The sequence below is a fragment of the Lynx canadensis genome, chromosome A1 (genome assembly GCF_007474595.2).
Source record: "Lynx canadensis isolate LIC74 chromosome A1, mLynCan4.pri.v2, whole genome shotgun sequence".
Taxonomy (NCBI): Eukaryota; Metazoa; Chordata; class Mammalia; order Carnivora; family Felidae; genus Lynx; species Lynx canadensis.
In genome coordinates, this window is record NC_044303.2 from 156,895,028 (window position 1) to 156,918,136 (window position 23,109).

Consider the following 23,109-nt stretch of genomic DNA (forward strand, 5'->3'; position numbering starts at 1 on the left):
CAACAGTCACTGGCATATAGAAAGCACTCAATAAATATTAACTCTTAATATTATAAAAAACTATTAAAAACATATATTGTATCCCATTAGAAAGTCATTTATAGAAATGACTGATACAGCAGAAACAATAAATAAAATTCCATCATTCTTTCCCAGGCAGTCACTGGGACATCACTGTACAATGAAGGACATTTAATATGTAAGTTGGATCCAGCTTTATTAAATACATAAATCTGAAACTGCTCTAAATGAATTTGCAAGAAACCAGCTTGGCCTATAATATTTTGTTTTTCTGCAGAGAAATTTTTCACATTGTAGGTATATAGTGAGTTCTGATTCATTTATTTGAATAGCTTCCTCTGAATTTAGAAACAGCCATTTTTGCTTAAAACTTTTCATTTTTATCAAATAGAAATCAGAATTAGTATTAGTATGAACAATAATCATGATTTTAAAAATTTGTTCAGTGGTGCTTGGCTGGCTCAGTCGGTAGAAAATGCAACCCTAATCTTGGTCTTGGGGTTGTGAGTTTAAGCCTTATGTTGGGTGTAGAGTTTATTTAGAAATAAATCTTAAAAAAAAAAAAAAAAAGGGGGCCATTTGTTATTTTTTAAAAAAATTGTTCAAACAAGGACACTAAGTATAGTTTAAATGGGTTTAAAGGATTTAGTCCAAACCTTCACAAACAAATGTACAGATTTTCAAACCACTACACCACGCAGCATAATTCCCTCTTCCTGTTGAGGACTAGGGCTTAGAAAGACTATTACTTGTCAGAATTGTGATGATTTAATAATGATGTGATATGGGAGGGTCCAGTGAATAGGAAAAGTTAGGACCAGAAGTGAAGATTTCACAGCATCGTCCTAAATGAAAACTATTAAAAATGTCTAAAATTTAACACAACTTGAAAAATAGACAGAGGGAACAGAATGGAACTAGAGGGAACTAGAAAAGATTAATGTTTGCTGAGTCATTGATAAAAACCAGGAAGGGTAAAACCTAGTGGTTCAATCAAGGAGGAGATGAGAATTATGTAGTGTTTTTGGTTAGTCAGTATCTTTGAGCCAGCAAGAAAAGATCAATAGGTAATTTGATTCTCTTTTAATCTTTTGTACCTCTAACACAGGTGATGAAAAAGACAACTATGGGACAGATTCTAATATGTTTATTTTTCTGAATTAAAACTAGATTCAGCATAGACAATTCAGACCTGAGTTGTGAGATCATGACAGATAAGAATCCAGGAGAAGAAAGGAATGTGAATGAATAGATTACTCTTTCCCTCCTCTCTCTCCTCTTTTGCTCTTTCCCTGCAGAATGCTCTTGGTTGCTCTTTAACATGTGGTGGGGTACTAGAAAATTTTTTAACACACAACACAACATATTGCATTTTACTTTACATTTTACTTTCTGTAACAAGTGTTACTTTAAAACACAAGATTTTGCCCCTGCCAAAAATCTACATAAAAGTGTTTTATATAAAAGACTACCATATGAAGTTTTAAGGCAGGTTTTACATATACTCAACTACACCGAATAAGGATTGTTCCAGAGGAAATAACTTATACTCTTAGTGAAAAAAAAATATCAAGTGTGGAAACTGTGATTCTCAACATCTATGGAGGTGACAACCAAGATCCAATGGTTAAGACTAGAGGCACAGAAGAGTCGATTATGAACAGAATTATATCAACATCTCGTATCTGGTTATTTGGGTTTCTATTGGTCTGAATCAAATTTCTGAAAAACCAGAAATTCACCAAAATGCCTGAGCTAACTTGTCCATTTACGAGGCAGGCATTACTTGTCTTTCAACAGCAGAGAAGCAACAAATTCCAGTTCAGTGTGACCCATTTATGCCTCTTAGATTTATCATATGCAGTTTTTAATGACCCCGAACTAAAGGAAACGTAGAAACCTATTTGAAAAGCTGACATTAAGGTTGTGACACCAACCAAAACAACAGAGAATTTAAAGTTAAATTGACACACAATCCCCAAATGAGTCTGTTGCTCTCCTAATTTAAAAAACAGGTACTATGTGAAATAGTGATGGCATGTCAGTGTCTGCTTTGAAACTCCTGAATTTTGTCATGTGGTGTTTGTGTCACAACCTTAATATTATTTAAATATACTTTTTAATATCTATTATTTAAAAAAATATCTTTGAATTGAAGATGCTCCTAAGGCTTTGAAGAAGCCAACCTCAAAGCACCACATTGCTAGCATGCCACTTTTATTAGAAGTGGTGCATAAAACATTTGCTGTTGACAAATCTAATTCATTAGAAGGTGAGATGGATGCATTTTAAAATAACTGGCTGGCATCATTATCTGCAGCATCTTTTATAAATTATTCCTCTTTTCCCTTTTGACTGAACTTGTCACAGTTCCTTTCAGAGCCTGAATGTTATGCCTTATAGTCAATGCTTTCAACATGTTGAGACAAGTCATAAGTTAAACAAGCAGTGGGACTTTCTTTTCTAGAAATGAGGAAGAGTAGCTAAGAAATGCTTACAGATTATTTCATTCAATTCATTGATTTTTAACTAAAGACAAGGAAAGTCAGTTAGTGGTGGTTTTATCTCACACAAAGGATTTAAAAATAAAACTGTACTGTTTGGGTAGAAAGCAGCATTTCAAAGCAAGGTACATAAAAAAGAGCTGCTGGCAGTCCCGCTGCACTGTGGTGCAGAAGACTTAGTTTAAAATTGAATTGTGCTTCCCCTGACATCGGAGATCAGGTACATCATAAGGCTGACAGCTGGCTGGCACACGAACTTCCTAAAGGAAAATGCTAACTGTATTTCTCTTCGAGGCCAAAGGAATAGAATTACAGAAGCCTTCAAGGAGACAGAGCAAGCAGAGAACAAATTATTCAAAATATGAAGAAAAACTTTTCTTACCTAATTTTGTTTCAGAAGACTTGAAGAATGAGCTGGTCTTCTAATGCTAAATAAGGGGAAATTATTTCCTTCCAAGTTGTCAGTGGAAGAGCTGCCTTTTCTTTATTATCTTCATTTCCCCCCCCAACATATACAAAATACACCTATAAAATAATTAGATAAAACTTTATCACCGTCACAATGGAGGGGGTATGGTCACATTACTTGTTTACGATGGTAGTGACAGTACTATCATGAAGTTCTGACATACAGGCATGAGTCAAGAGACCGGAAATACATCAAGACATGCTAAAGTTGGGGTACCTAAGAAAACTTATTAACTAGAAGATCCATAGACTACGGACACATGAAAAAGATACGCATCTAGAAAAATCTACATGCAAAACATTCCTTTCATTGTCAGTGATTTTTCAAATGTTCCTAAATAAATGTAGATTTTACAGAGTAAAGGATGGATGTACCACACAGAAGCAAAGCATTTCAATACAATTACTTTTATCCTGTTAATTACCAGTTTAGTTTCCAGAACAGTTTGTTAAAACCATTTTTTTTCTCACTCTTCTGGATATTCTTGTTAAAATAGATTCTAATTCAGTTGATTGGGGGTTGGGATTTGGGATTCTATATTTCTAAGAAGCTTCTAGATAATGCCACCAATGCTATGCAGCCATGGATCACGCTTTCACTAGTGGGGTTCCACCAGTCTATTTGTCTTTCCCTCCATTAAAGTATACTGTTGCTATTTTTGATGTCTGGCCCTTTGTTTTTCCATATCATCTTATAATCTACTGTCAAGTATTCCCCCTTCCACACCAAAACAAACAGGAATTTGAGACTACACTGATTGAATTGGGCATCTGTTAAAACATTGAGTTTTGCAAGCCATCTGTATGGTATATCATTCCACTTACCAAGTTCTTATTGTCACACAATAGTGCTATACTTTCCCCATAGGAGTTTTGTATATCTCTTATTATGTTAGATGTATTCCTAGGGACTTCATATTTTCAGTGTTAGCGTAAACAGTATGTCTTTGCAAAAATCTTTTCACTTTTTTGTTTAAATATGTATTTGTATAATTTTTGAATATGGATGTTCTTATCCGGGGTATTTGCTAAATTAATGTTCTTATATTTTTTCTTTAATTTTGCATCATGCACAAATAATAAGTTTTACTTCTTTGCTCCAAAATCTATGCCTTTTATTTCTTTATGTTGCCTTACTAAAAGAAGGAAAAAAGTTAAACAGTAAATGTGCTATTTAGTAGAAAAGACTATTTTGTTATCTTCAACCCATGAAACTGATCTCTTGGTTAGGCCTAGGTCGACAAGAAATCTGCTATAAAGGTTCCAAATGTTTCTTTTGACATTTATTGATTGTCCTCATACTTTTTGCCTTTCTCTGGTGTCTAATATTCAAGTGCTTAATTGTTACTAACATTCATTAAAACAAGCTGCCGTCCAGTTGTTATTTCATCAAAAACAGACAAACATCCTCATAAATAACTTGGCCACTCTGGGAACTGAATTTGAACAAAAGGGGAAACAGGAATTATAAAGAGAGAAATGGTTCAGTTCCACCTATGAAGTAGGGTGAAGATGCCAAAGCTAGGACACCATTTTAGAGATACAACACATCATCTATACTCCATAGCTGAAATCACAAGATTTCTTGGAAAACCTATAAATAACTGAAATTGCCTTCTGGACGACAATGTCAGCCTGCTCCAGGGCAAATTGCCCTTCTTGATAGCTTTCAGCCAATCGGCTGACCAAAGGGGAAAAAAATTAAGATTTACTGCTTCACAAACTGTCAATGTTGTTATCATGGGTCACCTGAGGGAAGTTATGGAGAAAAGAGTAAAGATAGAGGAGGCAGTAATTAAAATGCAAAAGCCCTGTAATAAAAAAGACACAGCAAACTGTTTCTTTAAAAATACATTCATATACTGCTACAAACAAGAATTATAAAGATGTAGAGCATTGTACAAAATGCTTAAGTGGCGAAGTGAAAGCAGGACCCAAGACAGCATGTACACATTACACTGCAACTGTTTAAAATACGTGGATAGGAGTGCCTAGTTGGCTTCATTGGTGGCGATTCTTGATTTTGGGGTCATGAGTTTGAACCCACGTTGGGAGTGGACGTGACTTAAAAAATTTTTTTTAATTATGTGGACAAAATTTTTGATTAGGAAGACCAATCAGCATGCATTTTCCCCTTTTCCCTGACATCCCCTTAAAAGATAATAAAGGTGTGTGTTAGTGGTTGGGGGAGGGGATATAAGCCATAACAATGAAGAGACTGAGAAAGCCATCACTATAAGTTTATACAAAGTGACAGATAAAAGAGCATTCATGGAAGAAGCAGAGAAGGAAAAGTCAAACCCTAGAGTGTGTGTAGAGAATGCTGCAATTAAGGGAATGGCTTGATATCCCTGACAGAAGTGTGGAGTAAGAAGTGAAGCTAAAATATGCCAAATCTCCCTCCCCTACCTTTTTGTACAAGCAACTATGTACTTTGTCTTTTTCTTGTTCCTGATTAAATATCTGACGGTGAGTGAGAAAAAAAATAAGCACATGGGAGAAGTGTTGTGGTTGAAGAAATGCATTAACAGTCTAGAAAACTAGGAAAGGCAGTATGGGTATGGATACTTCTAAAGAAAAGTCAACCTCATTCAGGCCTTTAGCTGACTGCCAGCATTCTTGATTTTCTCATTTCTAATATGAATGCACAGCCAAGAACCACTGGGCATTTCAAGAAAATCTTTTTTTTTCCTCCACATTTGGGACCACTATAAAACAAAACTTTACCCTCCAAAAAACAGATAAAACAATAGAACATATAAATTTTCCATCATTGTAATAAAGTAAAGAAAAAAATATATACACAATATAAGACCAGAAGTAGGACTTCCAATCAGCAAATATTCTTCTAAAAAGAAACTAAAGAGCCAGACAAAACTGATAAGCACAGTCATTTCAGTGCTCTAGAAATTGACCAAAGGGATATAACAATTTGAGAAGCATTTGTATTTGAAAGACTGCTAATCTTTAGGTAAGAACACTAAGACCCTGTTACATTCTGGTCTGGCCTCTTATCACCAGCAACCACAACTCAGTCAGCAAAGAGGTTCTTCCAGGGTGAGGAAGATCATTAAGACTGGAAACATTTCTGTTGTCATCAAATAGGGCATCAAATAGGGCTTGAACTTGAGTGGTAGGTTATGCCCATGTCCAGCAGCATTTCAGTGGAAGTGATCATCTTGTAAGTGGGCAAGTAGGGAGAGTAAACAGCCGCTTTAGTCCAAGGTCATGGTCATAACTGGGATAGATACATTCTTACCTAAGGTTGAGAGGATGTGCAATCAAGACCAGAGAGGAACAAAGCTAGTCACATATTCTTGAGGCTGAATAATCACATGCACAGAGCAAATGTGAAAAAGCCCAGCAGAGAGTGAAAGCTATACCACACCTGAAAACAGTGTAAACTTCGAATACATTCCTCTATCAATACAGAGATCCACGAGTAGATTACAGAAGACTTATTGATTTCATGTGTTTAAGCACGGGCACTGTCCAACAATCAGCTTAAAGTTTAAGATACACAGACACAGGATCAAGTCCTAGAAAGCCAAATGTAAAACTCAAAACAAGAATATTAAAAAAACAAAACAAACAAAAAACCCCAGATTTATCAGTGCCACACATCACAAGGGAGACAGACCGTCACTGTACTTAGTTTAGGCAAATTACTAAACAAAGAAACAATCAAATGAACAAAACCACAACTTTCAGAGGAAAAAAAAATATATCAGAATCCAGAGTTGCCACAATAGATGATCTAAAATACCCAGTTTTCAATAAGAAATTATGAGATATACAAAGAAATAGGGGAAACTATCTCAGTGTCCCTAGATTGTATTAGATTTAAAAAAAAAAGACTTCAAAGTAGCTATTACCAATATGTTTGATGAAACACAAGTGACCTTATTTAAAACATTAAAGGAAAGTAAGACAACAATGAACAAAAAATAGATTCTCGACAAATAGAAATTAGACAAAAACATCAAATGGAAATTTTGGAGCTGAAAAGTACAATCACTGTTGGGGGGTGGGGCTGGGTGGCTCAGTTGGTTAAGCATCTGACTCTAGATCCCCTTCAGGTAATGATCTCATGATTCAGGGGATTGAACATGTCATTGTGCTCTGTGTTGACAGGGTGGAGACTGCTTGAGATTCTCTTTCCCTTTCTCTCTGCCCTTCCCCCACTCACATACACCATCTGTCTGTCTCTCAAAATAAATATACTTCAAAAATAAAATAAGCTTCAAATAAAAAAGACACATATTAAAACTACAGCAAAATGGAAAATGTAAACCCAACCATGTTAATAAGTACATTAAATGTGAATGGTCTAAACACCTCAATCAAAAGGCAGAAATTGTCAAAGTAGATAAAAAAGCAAGATCCTACCAAGTGTCATCTAAAGATACATATCTTACATCCTAAGACAAAAAACATACTAAAAGTAAAAGGATGGAAAAAGATGCCATGCAAACAGTAACCACAATCAGCTGGAGTTACTACACTAATATTAAACAAAATAGGCTTTAAAAAGTAGTATTTGAGGGGCACCTGGTTGGCTCACTCGGTTAAGCATCCAACTTCATCTAGGCCACGATCTCACTGCTCATGAGTTCAAACACCATGTCAGGCTCTGTGCTGACAACTCGGGACGCTTAGGACGCTGTGTCTCCCCCTCTCCTTCTGCCCCTCCTCCACTCACATTGTCTCTCTCTCCTTCAAAAATAAATAAACATTAAAAAAAAATGGGGGGGAGGGGCACCTGGGTGGCTCAGTCAGTTAAGTGCCCGACTTCGGCTCAGGTCATGATCTCGTGGTCCGTGAGTTGGAGCCCCACGTCAGGCTCTGTGCTGACAGCTCAGTGCCTGAAGCCTGTTTTGGATTCTGTGTCTCTCTCGCTCTCTGCCACTCCCCCACTCATACTGTGATTGTCTCTCTCTATCTCAAAAGTAACTAAACATAGAAAAAATTTTTTTTAATTTTTTTTTAATGTTTAAAAAAATAGTATTTGAGGGGCAGCTGGCTGGCTCAGTCAGTAGAACACGTGACTCTTGATCTCAGGATCATGAGTTTGAGCCACATGTTGAAACTGGGGCCTACTTACAAAAAATAAATAGACAATAAATAATATTTAAAAAAATAAAAATAAAAAGGAAATTTTAACAGTAACAAACAAAAGAAAAATAAATTTAAAAAAGAAAATAAATAATGTTTAACAAAAATGGGATATTTCAAAATGATAAAAGGGTCAGTACATCACAAAAAATAATGTTTATAAATGTATATGCACTAAAACAAAGCACCAAAATCAGTGCAGCAAAAAACGACAGAGCTGAAAAAAGATATAGATCATTTGACAAGTATACGTGGATATTTCAATACTTTCCTACAAAAAGTTAATAGAACAGAAAAGCAGCAAGAGTATTAGAAAATATCGTTCACCTACTCAACCTAACTCATATATACTACTCCATTCAATGATGCCACAACACACAATTTTTCAAATGTCAAAAAATATTTTCCAAATTAGACCATACACAAAGTCATAAAATAAGCCTCAACAAATTTTAAATAAATAAGATCATAAAAAGCATAATCTATGAATAGAACATAATTAAATTAGAAATCAATAGTAGAAAAAAATCTTGGAAAATCCTCAATATTTGGAAGTTAAAGAACATACTTTTTTTTTTTAAGTTTATTTATTTTGAGAGAGAGAGAGAGAGAGAGAGAAAGAGACAGAGAGAGACAGAGTACGAGTGGGGACGGGGCAGAGAGAGAGAGAGAGAGAGAGAGAGAGAGAGAATCCCAAGCAGGGCTCAGACCCGCAAAACGTGAAATCATGACCTGAGCCAAAACCAAGATTCGGACACTTAACAACTGAGCCACCCAGGTGCCCCAAGAACACATTTCTAAATATCAAAAAAGAAATCACAAAAGATTAAAAAATTTTTTTACTGGGGCGCCTGGGTGGCTCAGTCAGTTAAGAGTCCGACTTCAGCTCAGGTCATGATCTCGCGGTCCGTGAGTTCGAGCCCGAGGTTGGGCTCTGGGCTGATGGCTCAGAGCCTGGAGCCTGCTTCAGATTCTGTGTCTCCCTCTCTCTCTGCCCCTCCCCCGTTCATGCTCTGTCTCTCTCTCTGTCTCAAAAATAAAATAAAAAAAAAATAAAGTCAGAGACTCTCAATCTATAAAAAAAAAATTTACTGAATGATAGTGAAAATACAATATGTCACATTTTATGGGATACACAAAAAGCATTATAGAAAGGCAACACATAAGATTACAGCAGAAATAAATGAAACAGAAAAAGCGAAAAGCAATAGAAAAAATAAAGCCAAAAATTGGTTCTTTGAAAAAATGAATAAAATTGCACACTGTTACGAGTCATCAAGAAGAAAAAAGACACAAATTATCAAAATAATGAATAAAAATGGTGTCACTATTGACTATGCAGAAATCAAAAGGATTATAAGACAACACAATTAACAACTTCATGCCAACAAAATAGACATGCAGATGAAAAAGACATTCTTAGAAAGACATAAATGAGCACAACTGACTTAAGAAGTAAGGTGAAAACTGAATAGACCTAAAGCAAGTAAAAACATTAGTCATTCAAAATCTCTACATAAAGAAAAGCAAAGTCCCAAGGGCTTCAATGGTAAATTCTATGAAATAAAAAAATGAAATAATAGCAACATTTCACAAACTATTTCAGAAAACAAAGGAAAGAAATCTTTCTAATTCTATGACAGTATTATACTGACAGCAAAGCCAAACAGATACAACACAAGAAAATAAAACTGCAGACTAAAAACCTATGTTAAAAAAGAAAGATATGGGGCACCTGAGTGTCTAAGTCAGTTAAGCGACTGACTTTGGCTCATGTAATGATCTCCCGGTTCACGGGTTTGAGCCCTGCATCAGGCTCTGTGCTAACAGTTCAGAGTCTGGAGCCTGCTTCAGATTCTGTATCTTCCTCTCTCTCTGCCCCTAGCCCACTCATGGTCTCTTTCTCACTCTCTCACAAAAATAATAAATAAGCATTAAAAAAATAAAAAAGAAAGTTCTAAAATCAATACCCTAACTCTCAATCTTCAGAAAATAGAAAAAGAGCAAGCTAAACCCAAAGCAAGCAGAAGGAAAATAAGGATTAGATTTGAAGTAAATAAAAATAATAGAAAAACAACACAGAAAATCAATCAAACTAATCTTGAGTCTTTTAAAAGGTGAACAAAGTTGACAAACCTTTAGGTAAACTGACCTCCCCCCCCCAAGTCAAAAAGATAAAAGACTCAAATTATTAACATTAGAAATGAAAGAAGGGGTATTACTCACATTACAGAAATAAAGAGATTATAAGGGGATACAATAAACAAATGTGTATCATCAAATTATACAATCTAGGTGAAATAAACTCTGAGAAAGATACCAAGTATTGAAATGACTAAAAATTTTTAAAAAATATGTGTAGACCTATAACAAATCAACAGATTGAAGTTAATATCAGAAATCTTACCACAAAGAGAAGCCCAGGGCCAGGTTGGCTTTATTGGTGCATTCTACCAAATATTTAAAGAGGAATTAACACCAAACCTTCACAAATTCTTCTAACAAATAGAAGCGGGGATACTTCCCAACTCATTCTCTGAGGTCAGTATTACCCTGATACCAAAACCAGACAAAAACATTACAAGAAAACTATACACCAATATAAAGGAAAAGATACTCAACAAAACATAGCTAACTGAATCCAGCAACATATGAAAAGAATTATACACCATGACTAAGTAGGATTTATCACAAAAATGTAAGGTTGAATCACACACAAAAATCAATCAATGTAACACACTTTATTAACAGAATATAGAACAAAAACTACATAATGCTTTAAATAGATGCAGAAACGAATGTGTGGAAATCCAATAAGCTTCCATGATGAAAAACACTCAACAAACTAGGAATTGAACCCAGAAGCTGACCTCATACTTAATGGTAAAAAGCTGAAAGCTTTGCTGTTACAGTCAGGAACAAGACAAGAATATCCATTTTTTATTCTTCTAGTCAGCACTGTACTGGAAGTTCTAGTCAGGGCAATTAGGAAAGAAAAGTAAATAAAAGGCATCCAGATTTGAAAGGAAGAAGTAAAACTACCTTCACTTATAGACGACAAGATCTTGTATGTAGAAAATTCTAAGGAAAAAAACCCAATGATTGAAGCTAACGAATACATTCAAAAAGTATGTAAGACATCAGACAAATAAACAAAAATCAAACTGTATTTCTATATGCTAGCAATTAACAACTTGAAAATGAAATTAGGAAAACAATTCCATTTACAATAGCATCAAGTAGAATAAAATACTATACTTAGGAAAAATTTAACAGAAGAGGTCCAAGACATTCATTGAAAACTAGAAAACCTCATTGTGAAAACTTGACTTAGCCCTAAGTAAATTAAAAGTCCGTATCTTATGGATTGAAAGATACAATATTGTGAAAGGGGCAGTAATTCCCAAATCAATCTACAAATTGAATGCGGTCTCTATCAAAATCTCAGCTGCTTATTTTGCAGGAATTAACAAACCGATCTTAAAATTCATATGGAAATACAAGGGACCCAGAATAGCAAAAACAATCTGGAAAAAGAAAAAGGAGAACTCACATTTCCCATTTTTCCAAACTTAGGACAGAGCTAAAGTAATAAAGACTGTGTGACACACTATACTTAAGGATAGAGATATAATCAATGGAATAGAATTGATGGTCCAGTAATAAATCCATACATGTCCAATTGATTTTTGATGAGAATTTCAAGAAAATTCAATAGGGAAAGATTAGTCTTTTCAAGAAATGCTGGTGAGACAACTGGATACCAACATGTAAAACTGTCAGATTTCTTCATCAGAAGACATACAAAAATTAACTCAAAATTGATGAAACACCTAACTATAAGCACAAAGTATGTTAATTAAAAAAAAAAAAGCCACAGGTATAAATCTCCTTGACCTTAGATTGGGCAATAGTTTCTTAAAGCAATAAAAGCAGAATTAACAAAATAAACAGGTAAATTGGTTTTCACAAAAATTAAAAACATTTGCACTTCAAAGAACACCATCAGTAAAGTGAAACAACAATCTACAGAATGAGAGAAAATATTTGTAAATCAAATACCTGATAAGGAAATAATATCCCACAACCTATAAAGAAATTATTATAGCGCAACAATAAAATGACAGGTAATTCCGTTTTAAAATGGCAAAGGACTTGATCAGATCTTTTCTCCAAGGAAGGCATACAAATGGCCATTAGGTACACGAAATGATGCTCAGCATCATTAGTTATTAGATAAATGCAAATTGAGACTACAAGAGTTACCACTTCACAATTCACTAGAATGGCTATGATCGAAAGACAATAGCAAGTACTGGGGAAGATGTGGAGAAACTGAAACCGTCATAAACTGCTACTGGGAATGTAAAGCACCATCCCTCACTTTGTCAGTGGGAATATTTCCTTAAAAGCACTTTGCATTTTGTAATTATTTTTATAATATCTTTCAGGAGACTGAAAGCACATGAAAACTGGTTTGAGGTCACTTTGCTTCGCGTGAGTATGTTAGTTAGGGCACTTGTCATTCTGTACTACCTGCAATTACTGATTTGCTTACCTCTTTCAACCACTAAACTGAATTTTAATACTGGACTGTGCATTTTAAAACAAAAATGTGTTTGTTTATTTATTTATTTTGAGAGAGACAGACAGACGGCAGGGGGAGGGGCAGAGAGAGAGGGAGAGAGAGAATCCCACGCAGGCTCCAAGCTGTCAGCACAGAGCCCAATGCAGGGCGAAGTGGGGCTTGATCTCGTGAACCATGAGATCATGATCTGAGCCAAAATCCAGGATCAGACACTTAACTGACAGAGCCACCCAGGCACCCCTGGATTGGGCCTTCTTAATTTTTGCACCTCAGTACCTATTCAAGTGGCTGACACAGAAGAAGCACAAAGGAAAAGTTAAAGTGATATCAAAGTGTGGTACTCAGATCCTGGATGGAGCCCCAATATTCTTTCAGGGCATTCAAAATTTCAAAACTATTTTCATAATAAGACCTATGCCATTCACTAGATAGACATTTGTACGAATACTGCAAAAGCAATGATCCCCAGGCCCAAACTGCAGTCCTCAAACTGTATTAGTTGTATCAGTGGTCTATTGTGCTGTACTAACTTCCCACAAATTTACTGTTCTAAAACCACAGAATTATATCATCTGATAGTTCTCTAGGTTAGAAGTCTTGAAATGGGTCTCACCTCCCCAAAAGGAAATGGGTCAGGAGAGCTGCATTCCTTTCTGGAGGATCTGAAGAGGATGCATTATTTCCTTGCATTTTCTAACTTTTAGAAGCTGCTTTCATTCCGTGGCTCATGGCCCACTTCCCTCCTTTTCTATTTAGCTTTGTGGGTTGAGTCCTTTTCATACTGGATTACTCTGAATTCCTCTTCAGCCTCCTTCTTCCACTTTTGAGAACCATCATGATTATATTGGACCCATTTGGATAATTCAGGATAATCTCACTATTATAAGGTAAACTGATTAGCAACTTTAATTCCTCTTTGCTATATAATCTCACATATTCACAGGTTCCAGGGATCAGGATGTAGGCATCTGGGGGCAGGGCAGGGGGGAGGGGTTGGTATATCCTGTTTTAACACCTTAGTCCTAGTTCTTCAACCACACAATTGGAATAACAAGTAAAGCCAGGTTTACTTGATAATGTCCTCAATGAGGCAGTAAAGATTAGTAATTTTATGAAGTCAACCTGTGAGTACACCACACATTTTTTTTCAAAATTAACCAAATTGAGCTCTCACTTCAAGGAAAACATTAGACAACATTTGTTGCCAATGATAAAATTACAGCTTTCAAAGCAAAAATAAGAATTTTGGAAAATTCATATATTGTCAGAGGGAGAGGTTCCCAACATTTAAAAATTTTCCTGATGAGACTGCTGGTAATATTAACAAGTAGGATTTTTTGATCATGTATAATGAAAGGTATTAAGATTTGGAAGATCAGCATACCTCAATGAATCAGTGTTTTCCATATGGCCAATATTTTATGTAACAAAATCATATGTTTATAAAAGAGTCCTTCAAAGTGCGAGATAGACCAGTAACAGATTACATAAAGTTCATTGACAGGGTTTCAGATTTCACGTTGCAATTAAACTTTAAGAAATCCTACTTACTAAGTTTGGGTATAGGATCAAAGAAAAATATTCACAATGATCTGAAAAGGCCATTTAAAAAAATCCTTTCTTTTCCAACCAGATGTCTGTATGAGGTTGGATTTTGTTCACTTCAATCCAAAACAACTTATCACAACAGACTGAATACAGAAGCAGATCTAAGAATTCATCACTCTTCTTTAAGCCAGACATTAAAGACACTGCAAAAACATAAAATAATACCACTCTTCCATTAAAACTTTCTTTGGGAATGTATAATCATCTTTTTAAAAAAATGCTCTATAAGTTAATGTGTAAGGCTTTATTATTGAATTAACTACTTTTTAAAAAATATTAAATTTTAATTTATAATATAATAAATATAAGTAGATAGAATTACATACATAAAAACTCTTTTTGAGTGTAATTTTTAATAGTGTAAATTACTCCTAAACCAAAAATTTGAGAACTGCCTAGTAAGATAAAGGAGAAAGCCCCAGAAAGATCATGATCAGATAAAGTCTATCAAAGGAATAAGCTGAGGCAGCCACACTGGGCTAGCAGAATAGAGAAGACAACATAAAAACAGGGCATGGAAGGAGGGCTCCATTTACAAAGAGCCCCACCCCCAAAGTCTTTCCCGGTCAAATCTATGATTAGCAAGGACAGAGCTCGCCCTTGAGAAGCTAAATTAGCCCACAGGCATTTGTGAGGGCAGGTATTAATATATGCTAGAAAAGGAAAGAATGATGTTTTACAAAATTATAGAGGAATAAATTAACATGTGATTATCCACAAAACTTGCATTTAAAAATATTAGTGTGAAAAAAAATATCAGTGAGCTGGTCTAAAATAGCAAGAAACATGGATAAAAAATGTCATCATGCCAATGAAGCACAGAATAATATTCACTGCTATCAGTAAAAATTAAGACTTCATCAGTAAAATGCTTCTCAAAAAGAGCTCCTATCACTCCTCAATTTAAATTACATAAACTCCAGACTTAAACTGTTGGATTAGCTGTGTTCCCCAAAGGGAAAATGGAAAATTTAGGTCACATGGTACGGATGCTAGAAACAACTACAACTGTACAATGTCTCTGACACTCAATGAATGGCCTGAGTCAGAGAAGAGCCCTTTTCAGTAACCTTAGCAAACAAACAATGAAAGTGACAGAAAAGGACGGCCATAGTAACCAACTGGAAAATAGAGTAATTACGTCCCCTAAATAGGACAAACAAGTCTTTTCTTGGAAGCATAAAAAAAAAAAAAAAAAAAAAAAAAGAGCCCTAAATTTAGATTCTTAAGACCTAACTTTTGGCTCAAGTCGCATTTCCTGAGTTACCTGGGCAACTTAAACTACCTCTTTAGTTTTTATTTCCTTATGTAAGATAATAAAGTTAGCCTAAATCTCTTGCTTTAAAATTCAACTGTAAAGCACAGTAACAAACACATCCTGTATCCAAATCCTAAAGTCACACACATCTAAAATAAAAATACACGCTAGTACTCACCAAACAGATGAGTTATAATCTGCCATTTGAAAAGCACTGAATTGATTGACATCCACAATTGCTTGTTAAAAACAAAAGTGAGGGGGTTGCCTACAAAACTGTAATATCATGATCTTTTTAACTACAGAAGTATGTTTGGGAGGAAGAAAAATGTACATTCACAAAAATGGATATTTGGGCTAATATTCAACTATGGATATTAACATTACTCCGGTTTTTGAGATTGTATTTATTGGATACCTGAATTTAGAAAAATTTTTGAAGTTTATTTATTTTTTTTGGGGGGGGGGCAAGGGAACAAAGTAGGGACAGAGAGGGAGAGACAGAATCCAAAGCAGGCTCTGCACTGTCAGCACAGAACCCAACACGGGGCTTGATCTGAAGAACTGTGAGACCCTGAGACAAAATCAAGAGTCAGACCATTAACCCAATGAGCTACCCAGGTGCCCCATGAATTCAGAAATTTAAACAGCATATTGTGTTTGACTACCTAATGTCAAAAAATCAGTTGCTTAGCTAATGTTTGCATTTTTCCAACTGCTATTTGGATCTTATGATTCCTCAACTGTTCACTGGCTAACAAAACTGTGTCATAAAATATAGGAAGTTGTTGATCTAAGAATATGTCCCTCAAGTGTTAATAATGTCAATGTTTGGCAGCAGGGATTGTACTTGTCTTAGAGGAGGTTAGGGCAGACAGTAAAAGTAAGAGTTGAGGGGCACCTGGGTGGCTCAGTCGGTTGAGCGTCAGACTCTTGATTTCAACTCAGGTCATGATACCAGGGTCGTGGGATTGAGTCCCTTGTTGGGCTCCAAACTCAGCATAGAGCCTGCTGAGGATGCTCTCTCTCTTTCTCCCTCTGTGCCTAATCCTCCACTTACTCTCAAAAAAAAAAAAAAAAAAAAAAAAAAAAAAAAACAAAAAAAAAAACCCAGAAAACCCAGCTCTTAAAAAAAAAAAATCAAGAGTTTAAGTTTAAATACACTTGTAAATTATAGCATGTGACAACTACCAATTATTTTTACTAATAGCTAACATTATATTGAGCACTGGGTAACATGAGATTCCTCTAACAGATGACTTTGGATCACATATTCCCCATTGTGCTGTTGAAGCTTTCTTAATACAGCACAGCAGTCTGACTTCCTTGCTCTTTCCCTTCCTCCCTCCCTCCTTCCAGCCTTTGCAGGTGGTCAGACCTGCACTGAGGCCTGAAGGCACTTCCCTCCTACTCTAGCTGCCCCTTCTTTATCTTTCACAGGCCTCTTCCCCAATAAACCTCTAGGAAGTCTAAACCCCTCTTGGGATCTGCTTTTCTGGGAATTTGAGCCAAAAAGAAAGTGCATACAAGTCTTGCCACCATATTAAACTCTATGCATCATTATTAAATCTTCGCACAAAACTTATGAACACGTTATCACTATTTTCATTTTAAAAATAAGGAAACAAACACTAAGAACAGAAAAATATCTTTCCCAGAGTCTCACAACTAGTGACAGAGCTGGGATTTGAACTGTTTGCCTTCAGAGTTAGAGCCCAGACCTTATTTTAAAGCAATTACACTACATTAAACAACAAAACTAGACAAATCCCTAACAACATTCTTTCTGATGCCTGTGTGCTTTCACACATTATCACACTTAATCCTAATAAATCTATAAAGTTGGTATTAGCACTTGACAGATGAACAAATTGGAGCTCAAATAACTTAAGTAAATCCTTTCAAATCATGTGTAAGTTCATGAATTTGAGCTCATATGCAGGTCTTATCTGAATTCAGCTGCTTTACATTTTACTGTTTTGCCTAATTAATCAAAATAACTTAACGCTAATTTTGCTGAGAATGTGATTCAGCAAAGAATCCACCAAATGATTTAAACAGCTATATATGTTTCTTCTCTCTCTGTGAGTACACGGGTATTCATAAATATTATACTCTATTAGCAACTTAAGCCTGAGCCACCTCTCTCCTTACTGACTTGTACCAAAGTTTACCGGAAACTTGCTGGGGCACTGTTTCAAAAACCTGTCTCCAATAACATGTCAGCAGTTGAGGATGGCAGGCAGTATTCTCTTCACACTTCCTGATACTTTTTAATATTTCTATGCTGATTTTTCTTTATCTCTTGATTCAACTGCAGACTTTTGTGTGCACCACTCAAAAACTTCCCTTAACCAGAGTCACCTGAAGAGGTAAGTCAGGCGTCTGTAGAATCATCATGTCTAAGGATTAACCCCTGGTTGTTTCCCAGCCTCTAAAAGAACACAGCCTAGAAGTACTGTGCAGTACGTCAGTCAGAGCTGCGTGTTGGAAGTAAGTCAGCAACATATGCAAACATTGGAAGGTGGGTGAGGCAAGGTGTGGGGGTTTTTTGGATGCTGTTTTTGTTATTTTGTTTTTCTGTAGCAAAGGCCTGTGGAAAATCTTCCAAAAGTGGCAATCCTGGGGATCTGCACACAGGCAGATCAGGAAGAGGAGACCCAAGACTGACCCCATTGTGGAGGTCCTGGACCCACTCCTGGGAGGAAAGAGGCAAGGGTCCCCTACCCAGTGACTTCAAATGAGGAAACTGAGGCCTAGACACGGGCAGGTAGTTGCTCAGAGTCACAGACATCAGTAAGGGGCAGGAGCCACGGAGACCAGGAGTAGAAGACCTCAGGGCTTCAGAGAATCCCCACCCCCAGCCAAACCTGAATCCCCAACAGCATCTCAGCTAGGTGCCAGTGCCCAGCCCCCACCCTGTCGGAACAAAGAGCTTCTAAACCAATCCCCACACTACTGATGTGAATCCATGTCCTCTAAGGGAGAAGCCCCAGAAACGGAGTGCTAGATGGACCCTTAGAGTCCCCTCCCACCTCTGGCTGGGCCTGAGCCCTGAGTCTCAGCCATCCATTCACTAAGAAGGACAGGACTACCCCCTAACCAGGTGAGCAGATTGGGGGTAGATTGGGGGTAATAGGCAGGTGCTGGACTGGGGCTGGAGTAGAATAATGGACAATTTTTCATTTATTTTTAGTTGATTTGTATAGTCTCTAATTTTTAATCTATAACACATGAGGGTGGGTTTAAATGATCTATAAGGTCCCTTCAGCTGTAAAATCCTCTGACTTTAGCTGACTCCCAAGTATTACTCTGAGTATTTGAGAAATGATCCTCAGAGAAATAAATTTCCCTTTGTGTATACACCTAGTTAGTAGATGAGCCAGGATTAAAATCCAAATAGAGGCAGTATAGCAAAGTGGGTAAGGTAGTGGCCTCTGAAGCGAGCAATGGTTCAAATCACAGCTCTGGCACCTGATGAGTATGGTAACCTAGGACCATTTGCAAGCTTATCTTTGCTTTAGTTTTCTCATCTGTAAAAGCAGGGTAATAATACTCTCTATATACTTCTGTGAGGATAAAATAGAATACTGCATAGCAGAGTGTAAACAACAATAAATATTAGGTATTCTCTTATCTCCCATCTCACTGTCCCATTTTCTTTGCAAGGGACCACATTGCCTTTTAAGGATGAGTGTGGAGTGGACATTACATTTCAGCATCAAAGTGAGTTTCGATAAATAAGTATGTGGTAAGACCCTTTTTAAAAAAATGCATGTACAAATACTTCTCTGTGGATAAAGAACATTTTGAAAAGCAATCACTCCTTCAGTAAATGTTTACTGAGCCCCTACCCTATGCCAAACACTGTGCTAAATGCTGAATATGGGATAATGGACAAAAGATACAGTCTCAATCTTCATAGCAGTAACATTGGATTGAACACAAACACCTGAGATCTACATATGAACTACGCAAAGCAAATACCTTTCACATAGTGAAGTTAATACAATGTAATAAAATGAACATTAGTATTTGAGACTAGCTGTACATATATACTTGTGTTTATAAAATAGGATATTCTTTATAACTAAGTTCTATGTTATTTATAATATTGGTCATTTCAATGAAATTTTAGTAAATTCCCTGACAATTAGGCTACTTCTTCGCTACATAAAATAGAATACTGGAACAGGTATGTTTAATTAAGGATACTCTCTTAAAATGTGTGATAAGCACCATCTGTCTGAGGGTTACATGAATGAAATGTAACAGTTTTGCTAATAACCAATAAATAGCAATTCTTTACAGGGCATTACAAAGTTCAATTTTATGAAGTTTGTGCTCATTCATTTTCTCTTTTTAAAAAAATTTTTTTTAATGTTTATTTTTTAGAGAGAGAGAGAGAGCACACACACGTGAGTGGGGGAGGAGCAGAGAGAGAGGGGGACACAGAATCTGAAGCAGTCTCCAGGCTCTGAGCTGTCAGCACAGAGCCCCATGTGGGGCTCTAACTCTCGAACAATGAGATCATGACCTGAGCCGAAGTCGGATGCTTAACTGGCTGAGCCACCCAGGCGCCCCTCATTTTTCTTTTTCTTCATGTGTTGTGTGTGTGTGTGTGTGTGTGTGTGTGTGTGTGTGTGTGTGTGTGTGGTGGGGGGAGAGAGGGAGATAGAGACAGAGAAAGAGAGGAAGCACCTGTCTAAAAAGACAGCTGATATTCTGGAGTTAGAGTCATCTATATCCTGATGGTCTTTAGATTATTTACATTTGTTTGAGTTAGGAAGCTAAAAGAGGCCAAGAATCAACATAGAAAAGAAGCCGGATTATTCATATGACAAAGGTACTTCATGGTGATACCTTAAATCCTTAACACATTCCTTAATCTTTAATACTTTAACGTAAGGAATCCGTTAACCCATTAACACATCCCTAAAATCTCTTTATACTCCAGTTTTGCTATCCCTCTGACTTCTGAATGTGACATACTGTCTATCAAATTTTATGTGAGAATAAAAAGAATGATTCTGTTATAGTTATTTATGAGTATAAAGCACAGTAAAAAGAGCCCAAGTTTAGGTGTCACGTAGACTGTTCAAATCTCAATTGTGCCATTTGATTATATAATTTGTGGGAATGTTTTTCAGTTTCAGTCACAATGTTTTTGAGTCTCAATAGAAAACGTTGGCAAAACAGGGATAATACGAGTTTTCTTGTAGAATGGTAGTAACTTCAAGGAATGTACCGTGCCTGGCAAACGCTAGCTATTTGTGGTATTAGTCGTTGGCTGTATAAATTTCAAGGACCACAAATCAAGGGCAAGAATACCAAAAGATCACTGCCTAAAAAGCTAGTTGCTATATTGACACATGTAATTTCCCTTCAATTATTTACAATCCTTTCAAATGGAGAACACAGGTTTAAATAAACATGGTAAAATTGGGACCGAATGAGGATATTATAAAAGTTGGTTGAACTGTGAATCAACAAGGAGATCAGAATATCAATGTGCTGTCCTAAATATGGTTGCATGACTCTCAAAAGGTAAAAAGGAATTTGGCTAATGCATCAGGGGCTTTTTTTTGGGGGGGTAATTTCTAGAACTCTTTTTGGAACCAGCTGTTTGGGAATAAAAATCAGCTTCCTTTTAGGGGGAAAAGTAATGATTTAAATAGAAGGTGCTGAGGGCAAACTACTTACCTGAAGAAAGTGCATACATAAAAGTGAAGTAGCCAAGGTTCCCTAAATGACATATTTCAAACCTTCCACTGAGAGAACACCTTTCCTCACATCATCTCTCCATCACAAGCAATTTTCTCTTTACAATTATTGTGGGTACCTCAGTCTTCAAAAGTCTCCCCAATCCTTCATTACGGAGGAAACCTGGAGCAGAGCAAGAGCACTTCTGTCTGAAGCTACACCTACTTTCTCCCTCGTGATCACAGGTTTCCTAAAGCTAAAACGTACATCTACAGTCCAGGAGCTCGTGGTAGTCAAGAAAACAAAGCACCTTCTTACCCAATTCAAACAGCGGCGGGAACGTTTAATTCCAAACATGAACGACTCCCTCATCCCAAACATTTGTAAAAGGTGCAACCCAAGGCACTGGAAACAGCCAGGACAAGGATGGTAAAGTAGCTCTCGAAAATCGAGAGTGACTAAATCCTGCCAATGGGAGAGTAATGACACTCCTTGGATACTGGACGACTCGCTACTACAAATAGCGGTACACATTGTCTTTGGCCTCAGATGGGATTCCGAGGTCGAGTTCCAAGTTGGAGATGGACTGTCCTCGTGGAGAACGGGGTGAGCCGGAATCCCGGGGCCTTTTCCAGCAGCAGCGAGTCAAACGCTTTAGGGCTGGATGCAGACTCCTGGTTCAACCCTCTCCCGCTCACTTCTTGGTCCTGCTAAGATGCCACACCGGGCCCCGACCGGTCGGAACTATCAGCCCCAGGAGGCAACCCAGAAAAATGACTTACCCGTCTCCCACGTCTGACGCACATCTAGCAGAACCTGGCCCACCCGCCAGAACCCAGTCAGGCACCCGCTCGGACCACCCTGACGACGGATCGAGAGCGTCACTGACAACCACCCGGAAATGGTACAATAGCTTCCGGGGCCGCCTAGCGCGCGGCGGGAAATTATTTCCCAGAGCCCGGATTAGTGAGGTAGCGAGTGCTGCAGCGGCAGTCGTCTCCCCTGTCACCACCGCCACCCGAGGGAAGCAGCCCAGACTCTCCGGCAGGGAAGGTAAAGGGCCTCAGCTCGGAAGACACAGTGTACCCTGACTCTCTGGGGTTGTTTCCTCATTGCCCCCGAAGTTTCTGCGGCGCCCGGCTGTGAGATTGGGAAGGGGCTGGGGTTGAGCGCCGGCGGTGCCCGCTTCTCCTGCCTTCCGCAGCCACCATTCGTTCCCACTCGCCCGGCCTCGCTGAGCTCTGCGCCCGCGTTGGTGGGCTGCGGCCGCAGACCCCGCCCCGCTCCGCCCTTGCCGCGGCTGGGACCGCCGCCGAGAGTCTCCGCAGTGCAGGGCTGAGCGGCTTCCCCCGCCTCCTGTTTGCGCAGCTCGGCTGGTCGATCTTCTGCCAGGAAGGCGCTAGGCCACCCGCGTCTCTCGTTTCCATAGAACCGACTGGGACGCCTCTCGCTGAGTCTCTTGGCTGCTTTCCATAATTTAGCGTCAGTGCAGGTGGCTCGGATCCCCCTGGCCCACCTACCAGTGACGGGGAAAGTGGTGCCATTCTTTTCTCCCTGGTAGAATTTTTTAACTTAACCAAATGGTAATGATCGTGTATTTGCGGCTACTGTATGCCTTTAAACATACGCACACACTTTTCCTAAAAGAAGGGTGTACGTTCCTGGAGGTTATAATATCTTAGCTGCCTGAGTCTGGGAACAAGACTAATCATTTTCACATTTCCTCCCACTTCCAAAGTGTCTGATTAAATATTGAAAAAAAATTTTTTTGGTTTGTCTCAGATACTTCCTGTCAGGATTTGACCCAGGAATTAGATGGAGCCTGATTTTTGGACGTCACCAGC

The 23,109-nt window shown here is 37.6% G+C and overlaps 2 protein-coding genes across 6 annotated transcripts in view; one reads left to right on the forward strand and one right to left on the reverse strand.

Moving 5' to 3' along the window:
- KIAA0825 (KIAA0825 ortholog) overlaps positions 1-22,129 on the reverse strand; it is a 205,447-nt gene extending 183,318 nt beyond the window's left edge. For 2 of the 3 annotated variants that reach the window (XM_030324862.1, XM_032593682.1), the window contains exon 1: positions 2,908-3,505. The gene's annotated coding sequence lies outside the window, so the exon portion shown is untranslated. Of the gene's footprint in view, positions 1-2,907; positions 3,506-22,047 lie in introns of those variants that run through there. The other variant, XM_032593683.1, reaches the window with a different exon arrangement.
- An 87-nt stretch (positions 22,130-22,216) lies between these two features.
- SLF1 (SMC5-SMC6 complex localization factor 1) overlaps positions 22,217-23,109 on the forward strand; it is a 91,200-nt gene continuing 90,307 nt past the window's right edge. For all 3 annotated transcript variants that reach the window (XM_032593678.1, XM_032593680.1, XM_032593679.1), the window contains exon 1: positions 22,217-22,318. The gene's annotated coding sequence lies outside the window, so the exon portion shown is untranslated. The remainder of the gene's footprint in view (positions 22,319-23,109) is intronic.